This window comes from Saimiri boliviensis, chromosome 1, assembly GCF_048565385.1.
Source record: "Saimiri boliviensis isolate mSaiBol1 chromosome 1, mSaiBol1.pri, whole genome shotgun sequence".
In the NCBI taxonomy this organism is placed as follows: Eukaryota; Metazoa; Chordata; class Mammalia; order Primates; family Cebidae; genus Saimiri; species Saimiri boliviensis.
In genome coordinates, this window is record NC_133449.1 from 119,636,579 (window position 1) to 119,650,331 (window position 13,753).

General features: G+C 42.6%; 1 long non-coding RNA gene across 1 annotated transcript; it reads right to left on the bottom strand.

The window, feature by feature from the left end:
- Positions 1-2,854: 2,854 nt before the first annotated feature.
- Positions 2,855-7,289, bottom strand: LOC141581520 (uncharacterized). The gene is made up of 3 exons (XR_012514227.1): positions 6,814-7,289; positions 5,439-5,513; positions 2,855-3,215 (listed from the first exon to the last, which is right to left on the bottom strand). It is a non-coding gene; the product is annotated as an uncharacterized LOC141581520 (long non-coding RNA).
- Between the last annotated feature and the right edge of the window lie 6,464 nt (positions 7,290-13,753).

Sequence of the window (13,753 nt, forward strand, 5' to 3'; positions counted from 1 at the left end):
TTTCCCACTCATGTTACATCTTGATTGGGCCGGGAGCTCTGTTCCATGTCTCCTTTCTGCTGGACTCCATGTCTCCTTGCTCCAGCATGGCATGCTTGTCTACCATCTCTGCAGCAGGGGAAGGGGCCACTTGCTTCCATTCAGCAGTGCTATATGCTCTTCCTCTTTCATTGGCCAAGGCAAGTCACATGATCATAGCCGAGCAGAGAACTGCAGTCCTGTCCTGGGCAGGAAAGAAGAGGAACAGGACCATTTATGAACGATTCTAATCCATGTGCCAGTTTCTGTTCTACCTGCTTTACTGTAACAACTCACTTACTTGCCAACAACCCTATGTCATAACTATGATTGCTATCCCCATTTTAAAGATGAAGTATCTGCACTCCCATGTTCTCTGAAGCCCTATTTACAAGAGCCAAGATAGGGAATCAATCTAAGTGCTCATGAGTGGATGAATGGACACAGAAAATGTTACATACAAACACAATGGAATACTATTTGGCCATAAAATAGAATGGACGCTTGTCATTTGCAGCAGCATGGATAAAATTAGATGTCATTGTGTTAAGTGAAATAAGAAAGACAATTGTTGTATGTTTTCATTTGTTTGTGGGAGCTGAAAAAGTGGATCTCACAGTGGTAGAGGGTAGAGTGATGGTTATCAGAGGCAGAGAAGGGTAGTGTGGAGGGTGAATGAGAATTGGTTAACAAATACAAACATACAGTTAAATAGAAGGAATAAGTTCTAGTATTATAGCATTAATATACCATATATTACTGATATAATATATCTAGTATTCTATAGAAGAGTAATTATAGTTAATAATAATTTATTGCATATCTCAAAATAGGTAGAAGTGAAAAATTGTACTATTTCCAACACAAATATTAAATGTTTGAGGTAATGAATATCCCAATTATTCCGATTTGATCATTCTGCATTGTAAACAGGTGTCAAAATATCACATGTACCCTCAAAATATGTACAACTGTTACGTATCATTTTTTTTTAAGATGACAAAATAGAGGGAAAGAAAGATTAAGTCACTTGCCCAAGATCACTTGGCTAGAAAGTGGTAGATCAAGTTTTTACCCAAGCAGAAGTCTGCAGAACCCATACTCTTAAATCACTGACTGTATTTACCTTACAGGGTTATTGTGAGAATAATAGATTAGATGGAACATGGAAAGTGTAACTTACCATAAGGGAGCATTAGCATTATTGTTGTTGCTGCGGTTGGTCCCTCAGTGCGCTGGTCTTAGGAAGTCCTCAGGTGAGGAGATTGATTTGACTCAGCTTCTTCAGTGGCCACCTCCCTCCCCTACTCTGCCAGAAAAACACAGGTTTTTGAAAAGGTGTCACTGCCTTTGCCATGAATGATTCCCACGCAAACAATCCTTTTCCAATCCAGGTCCCATTAACCTAAAAATTGTAGGCAAGTGCGGTGATTAGAATGAATCAACATCAGGCACCGAAGGGCTGGCTCTGTGAATAAGTCATGTAGCACAATGTAAAGTGGGATAACACGTTGTAAATTAATGCTGTTAAAATGAATACTTGATAGTAATCCCAAGGAAGGCTATTTACCATCGCACTTGAAGAGAGAGGAGCCGTGTGGAAGCCAAAGTAATTTGCATTGCACGGAAACACTCAGGTTTGCCGCTGCTGCTGAATTAGCAAACACATTGGCTTCTTTCCATGTGCAATACTGTTTAATGTTTACCTAAAAAACAATGGGGCAGGAATGTGCTCTGTGTGCCTTGGGAATGACAAGTGACAGAGGTCAGTCAGATGCACAGAACAGAGATCTAATTTAGTAGCCCACCTTCTCTGGGCTATCACACCTGGCTTTCATTCTCTCTTGAATTTTGGATGGACCATTCCATCCTGGAGTTGAGTGAACAGAGGCATTGTCAAGATATCAGCAGTCACCTGTTCTTTCTGTCCAAGCTTACTTTCCTGGTCTGGGTCCTCTGATGTTCCACCTCTGTATTTTAGGTGTTGGGATTTTTATGTGCATAATCAGAGAGCTGATGAATGGTACTTTCCATCAGTGCAAGTCTTGGGCAAAAATTATCTTTGCCTCCTTTTACAATTATTCACCCTGGGATCTTCAAGCTTACCTTGAATACTTTGAGTGCCACATAGAAAATAACACCCACTGTTTTTGACCTCCTCTTTTTCACCAAAAGTCAACATCCCACTGTACAATAGCTTCAGAGTTCTGCTGCTTATGTGCATGGTTTATTTACATGATAGGCCCATTTATCTTAGAATTCCACCATAAAGCAGACAACCAAAAGAAGGAGAAGAAAAAAATTAAAGAGTCCTGGTGAGTTCACGCACAGTTCCATTCCATGTGAGGCTTAAAAGGGAAATAGGAACCTAGTTTCCACAGGGCATGGCACTTGCCTCCAAGCTAACTGCTTTGTCAGGAACCAGACCCAAGAATCCACAATCATTCCAGTGTTAGAAGGAGAACGTGATGTGTTGAACTCATTGAGCATCTTCCTATGGGATTCTGAAAATGACAACTTGCTTTTTATTTTAGGAATTAGAAACTATACCCCACTGTAATAGTAGAATCCACTAATAAATTAACATAATTTAAGCCCATTATTTTAAACTTAACTTTTAGCAGATTTTGTACCTTCTGGGAGTTGTTCCAGGAAGAACCAATGATTCCTCTTCCTGGCACTCCTTCTTCCTCCCTATCACCACTAAAAAGCAAATTCATGTGGTCTAGAATTGGGCAGCTCATTGTTTGATTTTTATTTCATGGAGACTAGGGTTTATCAAACTTGAGTTATATAGAGACCCTTTTAAGAGGAAAATAATTATCATGGATCCCAATGAGGATATAAAAGACTTTTATTAAAATGTTAATATACAAACATAAAGTCAGACAGAAATTCTTTGTGCTTATTATTTTAGTCAATTATGAAACCAAAACAAGTTAGGTACAAGCATCATTGCACATCTAATAAAATTCAAATTAACAATATTAAATAAAATGATGAATCATGTTGTCTGGCTGAAATGGCCTCTTCTCTTTAAACATGACTTTTGTACTTTGGTGCAAGTTCTCCTGGGGTAGGAGATCTAGGCCTTCGTGTACGAACAATGCTCTCATCTCTCTTCTCTAGTTCTCATCGCTTGGCATGAATTAATCATTTCCTATGAGTTTTTGCACGGGATCATTCTCTGTTCGTTTCTGCAGAGAACATAAGTAGTAGTATTAGGAGCCTACAGGAAGGCAAAATTATAAAAGCAATGTCTTTTCTGAAGTCACATGGCTGAACTCAATGAGAAGGTGGTCATGCAAATAATCTATAACATGCTCCTACTGATTTCCTCTCGCTTGTCGCTGACATTTCATGTGACAATGAAAATTTATTTTGGAGAGAATGTGTGTGGACCCTCAGGGGCTGAGGCCTCTAGTTTGGGTGCGGTGTTCTAGATGTATTCTCTTAATGACCTTCTTATTTCCCCACCAGTCATCTTCCTTTGTCCCATGCACCATCAGAGCATGGACAGTTTAAAGGATCCAGTTGAACAATCAGGAGACCTGGCCTCTGGTTCTAGTTGAAGCCTTACCTACTCTCTGACTGCAGTAAAGCCTCCTATTAGGTCTCTACCAGTCCAAGACAAGCCACCATCATCTCTTGCTCCAACTGAAATGGCCTCCCAACTCATCAACCTGCTTCCATGCTTGGCCCCCTCCCCCATCCATTTCTCACACTAGAACAGAGGGCGATCTTCTTAAATTGTGCATTAATCAGGTAACTTTCTTGTTTTACACCTCTCCACTGAAGTTCCAATTTTATCTACAGTAAAGTCCATGACCTAACATACTGTATGTCCGTTTGTCACCCCCCCCATTTTCACCCTACAGCAGAAAGTAATCTTAAATTATAAATTAGACATGTCACTTCCTCGTTTAATACTCTTCCATTGAGGTTCCAGTTTTATTTATAATAAAATCTATGACCTACCAAGGTATATGGAATCCAGTCCCACCTACCTCTCCAGATCCACCCCCCACCTCACTTCTTCACATTCTCCATGCCCAGCCCTAGAGTTTCATTTCAGTTCTTTAAATTGCCCAGCTCTCCTTTGAATGAGGTTTTTGAATGGGCTTGTTGCTCTCCCTGAAACACTCTCTATCTCTACCAGTCAACTCCTCTCTTCCTGGTTTCTAATAATCCTTTAGAGCATATCTTAAATCCTACCTTTTCAGATCAGGATTCTCTGATTACCCTATCTTGGTTAAATTTACCCCCACACCTTGTTCTCCGGATCCATCTTTTGTTGAACTTCATCCACAGTTTAGCTGTGTGATGTGAGCATACATTCCTCTTTGGGTCTGTCTTCCTCCACTAGAACATCAGCTCCTTGAGGGCAGCAACACTGCTCTTTTATCATGGAATCCCCTGACACCTAGGACAGTGCAGGCATGGAATCTATATTGAATTACTGAAGGAATGACAGCCCTCTTTCCACTGGGCTCATTTTCTGGACTTTATTTTCCTTAGCTATAAAGTGGAGCTAACATCATCTGCTTTACTTGATCTCATTTATTTAATACAGAAAAGCCAGTTATGTAGTTGGGCCCCATGCTTGGTACCAGGAATACAGAGTGTACTGAAAAAAGTTCAAGGGGTCTCAAAGAGAGTCAAGTGCTGGAGATTTGGTAACAATAGCCAGGCAGAACATGCGGGGAATCAGGCTAACTGCCTGGAGAGCTCCACCCCTTGGGCACTAACAGTCCAGTGCCCCAGGAGCCTTTCTCTCCCGCCAGGCATGGTCTGGGGAGCACTCATTTTACATGTATTCACTGAAGGATCATGTCAAGTACTTAGCAGCTCTAAGTCTTTCCACCATCTTTGCACTTTATCTCTTATTTAACATAGCTCCTTTCTACTTCTATTCTGGAGATCCTGATGGAGTGAGTTTAGCTTGATTCATCAGTGCATTCATTTGGGGCACACATGATGAGCACCTTCTATGTATCAAGCACTAGGATTGCGAATTTTGCTTCTGCTACCACTGAGACAACGCAGCTCTGGCCCTAACGTTGGGGCTTAATGTTCTAGTTGCTTTCTTGAAGTCCACCTTCCTTATAGAACTCGTGGCATCATGGCCATGTGGTGAGCTGGAGCGGAATTTAGGAACTCAGCTTCTTACCTCATGCTACAGCAATAGTGTGACATTGGGTGGGTTTCTTAACCTCTCTAAATCAAGGATTTCCTAACATGTAAAACAAGGCTATAAATTCCCACTCCACCCACTTCTTTGAGTTCTTTTCAGACTTGAGATAATGAGCATGAGGGAGCTTAAAAGAAGCATAGAGCAAAATGAAAATATAATTAACTCAATGTCTGTAAAATGCCAAGAGAGGTAAAGATAAGGAAACTAATGCTGATTACATATTTACCCTGTGCTTGAGGCTTTGCTAGATGCTTCATGTGTGATACTCTGTCACAAAAAGCCATTTTTCCTGGAGAGGAAACTGGGACCAAAAATGTCAGGTTGCTTTTTCAAGACTGTTCAGCCAATAGGCAATGAGGTTGGCTCTCTCACCAGATCTGGGTGACTTTTAAGGCCAATATGCCCACTGCTTCAGGCTGTCCAAAACAATGGAACATTGTGTATCATTGTAGAGGGTCATTCAGCCTCTACCTAAATGCTTCCATATAGGTGTGGTCTGGTTTCCTTGGGGTCCTTACCCTGGGGACAGATAGGATGGACCTAGGATCAGAATATCTCTCTATTGGTAATGTTAGATCTTTAGTCCTCCCTCCATCCAACTGGAAATGCCCTCTAGAAGTCATGAGTTTGCTGGCAATCTGGGGAATGTCTTAAAAAATCTCTTTCTTGGCCAAGTATGATGGCTCAAGCCTGTAATCCCAGCAATTTGGGAGGCCGAGGAGAGAGATCACCTGAGGTTAGAAGTTTGAGACCAGTCTGACGAACATGGCAACCCCCATCTTTACTAAAAATACAAAATTAGCCGGGTGTAGTGGCGCATGCCTGTAATCTCCGCTACTCAGGAGCCTCAGGCAGGAAAATCACGTGAACCTGGGAGGCAGAGATTGCAGTGAGCCAAGATCATGCCATTGCACTCCAGCCTGGGGAATAAGAACACAACTTTTTCTCAAAAATGTCCCTTTTTACTTTCAGACCTAAATTGCCCCAGGTTCCGGTGGTAGGCCATCAGCTTCACAATTCCAGAAATGCCTCCTTGTCTGCTGAAAGTTCCAGCCCATTGATAGCTGCTTTCTGAATTCTGAGGACAGCTCTCTATTCAGCAGGTAATAGAATAACAGGGTTATTCTGTTATTCTAGGCTGCATCAAGAGAGAGGAAGCCTGCAGTAATTTGGTAGCAGCTAACACCCCAAATACCCTGAGTTTCATCTGTATTCATTCCCCCCAGTGCCGTGGACAGCTCCTGCGGACTCCAGTTTATCTCAGCCTCAAAGCTAATAGAGTTAAACCAGCTGGTCAATTTAAACAGGAGCCGAAGCAGTGAGATGTTACTGTATTCCGAGATGGTGCTAATAAACTTTAATAGATTTTAGCTAACAATTTGGTATAAATTAGACATTGCACTGCTGCTGAGGTAATAACTTTTGGCATTAAATAACAGAAAATCAAGCTCTGTGATGTGCTTCAAAAGCACCTTCATCGAGCCTCTGAGATTCAGGCAGATTTCACTATTGATTACTGCTTACTCTTCCCCAAGCGTTAAGAAAACAGCAAACTGCTCCAAAATACACCCCCTCAAAGGGGCCCAGATTTTTTCTCCCACCTGCTCAGTAACTCATTTACATTAACGAGCCCTTGGGCTTGAAATGGGCACAAGGTGGTTGAAAGACTTCTAAGGATGAGTCAGGAGCCAAGATGTTAGACAATTCCCTTGAGAGCACCCAAGCACTTGTTCATATTTTTCTGGATCCTTCCAAAATGTTCACCAGCTGAATAAAGTCATTCTCATTAGATTGTTTAACAATGGTTCCAATGTGACCTCTGTGATGAGCATGGGGTAGGCACTAGAGTCAATGGAGTCTTTGGCAAGAGGCCTGACATGGCATTAGGAGAACTTGCTCAGGTGTTGGCTATGCCACTAATGATCTACATGACCTTAGGCAAGTGATTTAACTTCCTTGAAACAGAGTTCCCTCACCCCTTGCCCTAAAAGGACATAAGGAGGGAGGAAGTTTGAGAATCCCTGTGAAAGTGTGTTGTAGGCTGGGAGGTGCTATCCAAACATATTTTGTGAGATTCAATAGGCTGTGGGACGTTTAGGTGATCTAGGGCATGCCAGGGTTCTGAAGTTCTGTGACATCAACATGAGTCTCAAAAACAGCCAGAATGTTCCCTGCTGCAGATGCATCGGCCCCACCTGTAGGGCCTCCTGACACCTACCCTACTCTCCCCTCTACTCACACTCTTTGAACTGTGCTCAGGGGCAGCACAACAACTTCCACATTGGTCTTCACAGGGGTTGAGTGATTTTTTCAGGAACAGAACCCTGTGTGGAGGTTATTATTATTGAAACCTCTACCATATTTCACTGAATATAAGACACATTTTTTTCTTGTTATTTAACATCTCTAAGATTGGGTTATGTTTCTTCGTCATTGTCAGTTGGAGTTTAATTAGCAGCATCCGTTTTTTTCCCTTAATGTCACACGCAGTAATGGTGCTGCATCTCACAATTCAGGTCATCTTAGATGTGATAGAATACGGAATTGTATGCCCGTAAGCAAGGCTGGAGACTGTGGAACCCAAGACAGCACCATCCTCTAGTGGTGTTCACATCCCACCACAGTGGAGTCAGGTAAGTCAAACTGGAGCAAGTCAGCAAGAGAATTTCATACAGTATTGGATTTTGGAACAACACAATGGGAAAAAAAGATAAAGAGGATCTCTAGTTTTAAGCTGCTATTAAGAGGACAGCCCATGGGGGCCTCTCAGGGGAGGTGAAATCTACACAGGAAGCTGAATGCCAGAAGGAAGGTTACTTGGTAAGATCTAGGACCAAGAGCTTTCCAGTGTGTGGGAACAGCCAGGTGGTCTTTACAATGGGAATTATGTTAGCAGAATGTTACTGGTAGAGTCCTTGTGTGCGTAATTCTCTAAATATGTGCAGATGAGAACAGTCCCAGATCTTCCCAAAAATCTTGTGCCTCTTTCTTTCCTTGATTTTTTTTAAACCAAGCCCCCAACTTACCTTCATCACGGACTTTCTTAGTTTCCTTGGGCTGCTGTAGTAAATTACCACAAACTCAAGTGGCTTAAAACAAGAGAAATTTATTTCATCATAGTTCTAGAGGCTACCAGGCTGAAATCAAGATGTCTGTAGGGCCATACTCTCTCTGAAGGATGTAGGGGAAAGTTACATCCTTTCTCATCGTTTTTGGTGTTAGCTGGAAATCCTTGTTATTCCTTGGCTTGGAGCAGACGCATTGCTCCAATCTCTGCCCCTGTAATCACAGGGCTTTCTCCCCGTGAGTGTCTGTCTCTTTTCTTCTTCTTACAAAGACAACACCATGTTGGACTGGGACCCACTCTCATTCAATATGACCTCATCTTCACTTCATTACATCTGCAAAGACTGTATAACAGCATAGTCACAGGAACCAGGGATTAGGACTTCAACGTATCTTTTTGGAGGACACAATTCCACTCATCACAGCTATCCTAATGGTACATCTCAAAAAGAGGTCTTAATGGAGGTCTGATGTCTTTGATAACATGACACGCAAACCGTCTCACCACCAAACAGACTTCCCACATTTTGTTTACTGAGAAGAAAATTCATGAGCCCATCTTCAGGGTTTAGGATCCAAATGCCCAGTTTCTTTGTGAGCATTTTCTTTTCTCTCTATTGGCGTAGGTTATTTTGGTGGTAAGGTAAAAGGTTTATTTTGGTGGAAGACAGTCATCATCATAAACCTCCCTAAAAATAATCATTGATTGCAACAATTAATGACACTATTTTTGGAGTACGTGAGTGGTCGCAGTAGCCAAGTGAGAAATGTCTAATAACTTGGTAGCCAGTCATCATCAGGATTATCAATATTAAACAGGTTGTTCATTCCTCTGTCTATTCCTTTTACTATCTAATACAACTTTTGAAATTCATCATAAAATAATAGCTAGTATTTACTGAGTGCTTATCATGTGTTAGGTATTTTGCCACATGGTTTAAATGTATTGTGAACCCATTTAATTATTGCAATAAAGGTGTTATTATTCCCCTCACTTTAAGTTGGGAGGAACCAAAGTTAGAAAAGCTTGTGTGCCTTGCATAGTGTCACTAAGTTGGTGGGTGATGGAAATGAGATTCAAATTTAATAGGCCTGCCTCAAAAGCCCATAGGTGTAACCACTCTGTCTACCACTCTTCAACAGGGCAGCCCCTTCATTTTATGCCAGACAAGGGAAATGATGTTCTCAAGGTCACACAACTGAAAGATACCAGAATTGATCAAGGGACCCAGATTCTTCTGATTCCCAGTCCAAGTGCTTGCTCTGCTGCCCCTTGCTTTCTCAAGGCTGCGTCAACATTCACAGCTCTGTGAAATTTCCCCCAAGAGCAAGCCTAAGATAGTTCATCGAAAGGTCCTTCCAGCAGAGGCTGGAGCTCTGACAGTGCCGCCCTGCGCAGTGGACATCAGCCCCTGTGACGCCCAGATGTTGCTCAGGAATGTCATGGTCATTGTGGGCAAAGCAATGCCCCTTGATGTAACGTGTTTTGGGGACCTCTATCATTGCTACAGAGGACCTCTATCTCAGCTCACTATTGGCTGAAGCACAGTGGGCTCACTCTTCTGAAATGGAACTAGATTCTAAATCTGATCAGTTTCACCTTTCAAAGCTATTGGTTGCCTAAAATGCTATCTCACAAAAGATTCTGAGACCAGGTATGTTGGTCTCTGTTTGGGGAGGGGAACAGGATGGTTTGAAGTCAGGTATGGAAGGGAGATTTCTCAAGTATATCTCTTTTTTGTATTTATTTGAATTTTGTACCCTGAAAATACATGGGCTATTGAAAAGAAGGTCTGAAGTACGACCTTGGGTTGGTGAGAAAATACTAAATACATAAATACATTGTAACCAATTAGCAGTGTCTCATGTTAGTGGGGATAAAGCAGTGTCAGTAGATGGGCTGACATCTGTTACCTCTGGATACTTGTCATGAGATTCATAATTTATACCTCATGAGGATAAAGCTTCTTAGTTCCCAGGGAGAAGAGCACAGGGCAGTTGTCAATGTTTTACACATTTCCAGTTCCTTTTCAAAGCTCATCATAGCTACGTGAGTGTCACAAAATGGCTTTTCACAACTTCTCAGCTGTGAAAGGGAGCAATAGCGACAGACCCCTGGGGATCTATTTCATGTCTAACCTCACTCCCTCTTGCTGCCTGCATAGAAAATAAGGGGTGGCTTTTTATTTCCCTCCAGGGGCATCCCTAACCTCATGCTCCCTGGAGTCACCCCTTTCTCCTTCTGCAGGAACTACATAGCTCTTCTTCAGATTCCTCCCCCTACTCAGGCTGCAGCCTCAGCATGAGTAGCAGGAGGAATCTGAAGAGGTGCACAGGTGTGAAGACTCAAGATGATCCTGTTTGGACCAGGTATGGCTCAAGGCTGTAATCCCAGCACTTTGGGAGGCCCAGGCAGGCAGTTCGCTTGAGCTCAGGAGTTCAAGACCAGCCTGGTCAACATGGTCAAACCCCATCTCTACCAAAAATACAGAAATTAGCTGAGTGTGGTGGCGTGCACATGTAATCCCAGCTACTCGGGTAGCTGAGGCAGGAGAATCGCTTGAACCCGGGAGGCAGAGGTTGCGGTGAGCGAAGATTGTGGTACTGCACTCTAGCCTGGCAGACAGAGTGAGACTCTGTCACAAAAAAGGAAAAGAAAAGAAAAGAAAAGAGCCCATTTTGGTTTTCCTGCCTAGAAAAACTGCCCTTGACAAACACATCTGTTGCTCGTGCATTATCTATTGGCTATTTACCCATGTGCCCATCTGTTGAGATGGTAGCGTGCCTGATCCCAGACCCTGAAGCCAGCCCCATTAAACCTGGGTGCCAATCATCAGCGAGCTGTCTGCAGGAGACTGCCCTCTGGGGATCCTTCTTCCGACACTTGCCTTGAGAAGACTGAGCCTGCAGGCATGCTTCCAGCTTTCTAGCCTGATTCTTGGCTGGAGGTATACCCCCTTTTGGGGATCCCCAGCTTAGGATGAGAAAGACTTGTCCTGTGGAGGATGAGGCCCAGTTTAAGCTGAGACTCTGTGTTTGAGGGACAGGTGAGGTGGGGAACTTGAGACGTGTGCTTAAGTTGAATGGGATCTGCCCGCTTGCACTGCAGGGAAAAGGCAGGGATGTCAGTGTAGAGTGGAACCACATCTCTTCCCATATGTGTGAGCATGTGTATATGTGGTGGTGGAGGGATTAAGTTCATCTCCATTGCCGGTGATAAATGAAATGTCTTTATTTCCCTCCCTTGCTCCAAAATGGATTTGAAGGGACAGATAAAATGTGCTAACAAGGGCACATTTCCATCTCTGGTGATACATTTAGACCCCAAAAGGCACCTGGTAGGATGGAGGTAGAAGATTAACTATGGCTTGTGGTTGGCATAGCATCAGGCACACAGTGTGAATGAGAATATGAATGAATGATAGAGGTTCCCTCACAGATGGCTTTGTCAATGAAATGTGATGATCTATTTGTTTAACTTATTTTTTTGAACAACTGCTAGGTAGTAGATACACAAGCTCTCTGCTCCCAGAGGGCTTATCTTCTATCAGGGAACAGACAAAAACAAACAAATGAATGTGCAATGAAAACTGGGCAGAGTTCAAAAACTTTTCTCTTGCCCTGTGGAAAATAGCAGAATAGAAACTGGCATACATGTGTGTATTATTTCATTTTTACATGGCTATAAGGAAATACCCGAGACTGGATAATTTATAAAAGGTAGAGGTTTAATAGACTCACAGTTCCACATGGCTTGGGAGGCCTCCAGGAACTTACAATCATGGTGAAAGTGAAGGGGAAGCAAAGACCTTCTTTACAAGGCAGCAGGAGAGAGAAAGAGAGAGAAGAAGGAACTTCTAAACACCTATAAAACCATCAGATCTCGTGAGAACTCACTATCATGAGACTAGCATGGGGAAAATTGCCTCCATGATCCAACCACTTTCCTCCCTCGACATGTGGGGATTACAGGTCCCTCCCTCTACACACAGGGACTGCAATTGGAGATAAGATTTGGGAGGGACACAGAGCCAAATCATAGCAGCATGTTAAGCCATCACCTGTATTTGCTAGATAGTTTCCAAAGAGCCGCCTGCCACAGCACACATACTCATGTATGTAAACATATACACTTACATATACACACACTGTCTTCTTGAACTTGGAATGCTGCTGAGAGATACATTATTTTTTCCTGCCAAATCCGTAAGAGGCAGACCTCTATGACTAGACTGGGGGTTTTGTCAAGAATTCAGAGAGATCTCAGTTTGCTTGGATCAGTTGCCAGTTTCCTGTACCTCAAATCATAACATCTGGGCCTCTCTTTGCAGCCCTAATACCTGTGTGCTGACTCTGGATGTGTGTAGGAAAGGGCTGTGGATTTTGGCTCATGTCCCGCCATATAGCTACCCTGGAAAGCTGCAAAGGTGGGAAATATGGCTAGTAGAATCAGGGCACATGAAAGGTGACTTGGGAGAGATTACCAAATAGGATCCTCCTCTTCCTCTAGGATTCCATCTGCCTTAGAGACTGTGATTCCTGGGAGATTCCAGAGTTCTGACTTCCTTGGGTTGCTTAAATGCTCAGGAGTTGAAGAGTAATGGAAACTATGGCTTGGTCCTATAGTTGAAGACTTTGGGTGTCAGACAATACCATCTAGATCTGAGGGATGGCAGTCAGGAAAATGTAATCTTCCATGGGATGAAAACTGAGTCTCCTTTTTAGCATACAAGGACCACTCTGATTATGTCTAATAACCAAATCATTTGTGAGTAGCGTGGTATAATGCTCAGTCTGTAATGGTGGTCATCTCTAATTATAATCAGTAGAATTTAAGAACCCAATGCCCATTAAGTTCTCCATGGCTGGTGAGTGAGCACCCGTGGGAGAGAGAGAAGAGAATGTGATCATAGGACTATCTCATGTGCCGAGATGGGAGTAGACTCTGAGCTCCAGGCAGTCTACTATGTAAATGGTGGGAGGGATGGTATTGTCTATCACAATATTATCAACATCTACCATAACAATGCTGGTCCAAAGTAGGACTCAATAATATTGGTGGGATGAGTGAATGAATGAATGGTTGTCACTGTTTTTTTCTGCAAAATGAAGTAAATGTGATAGGAACATTTCCGATGCTAGTACCCAAAGTGCAGAGAAAATGGTAGTGCTGGTGATGATGAGGAGGGAGAGGGACATTATTATTAGGCTAAGAGATGACACGCTACCCTGGTGCTAGCTGCAAAATCCCAGGATAAATTGTCACAGATAAAAAAATAATAATTACTATTGTGGGTGACGGTATAGATGGATAGGCAACTTTTTGCAACTTTTGTAGGAGCCTAATTTGGTGTACTATCTCTCTGGAGAAGCATGTTGGCAATACATTTTTAAAAAATTTAAATATGTATGATAATTCAGCTAGATCCAGCTAAACTAGGACACATAAACTAGTTTAGAGGATTATCCTAAGAT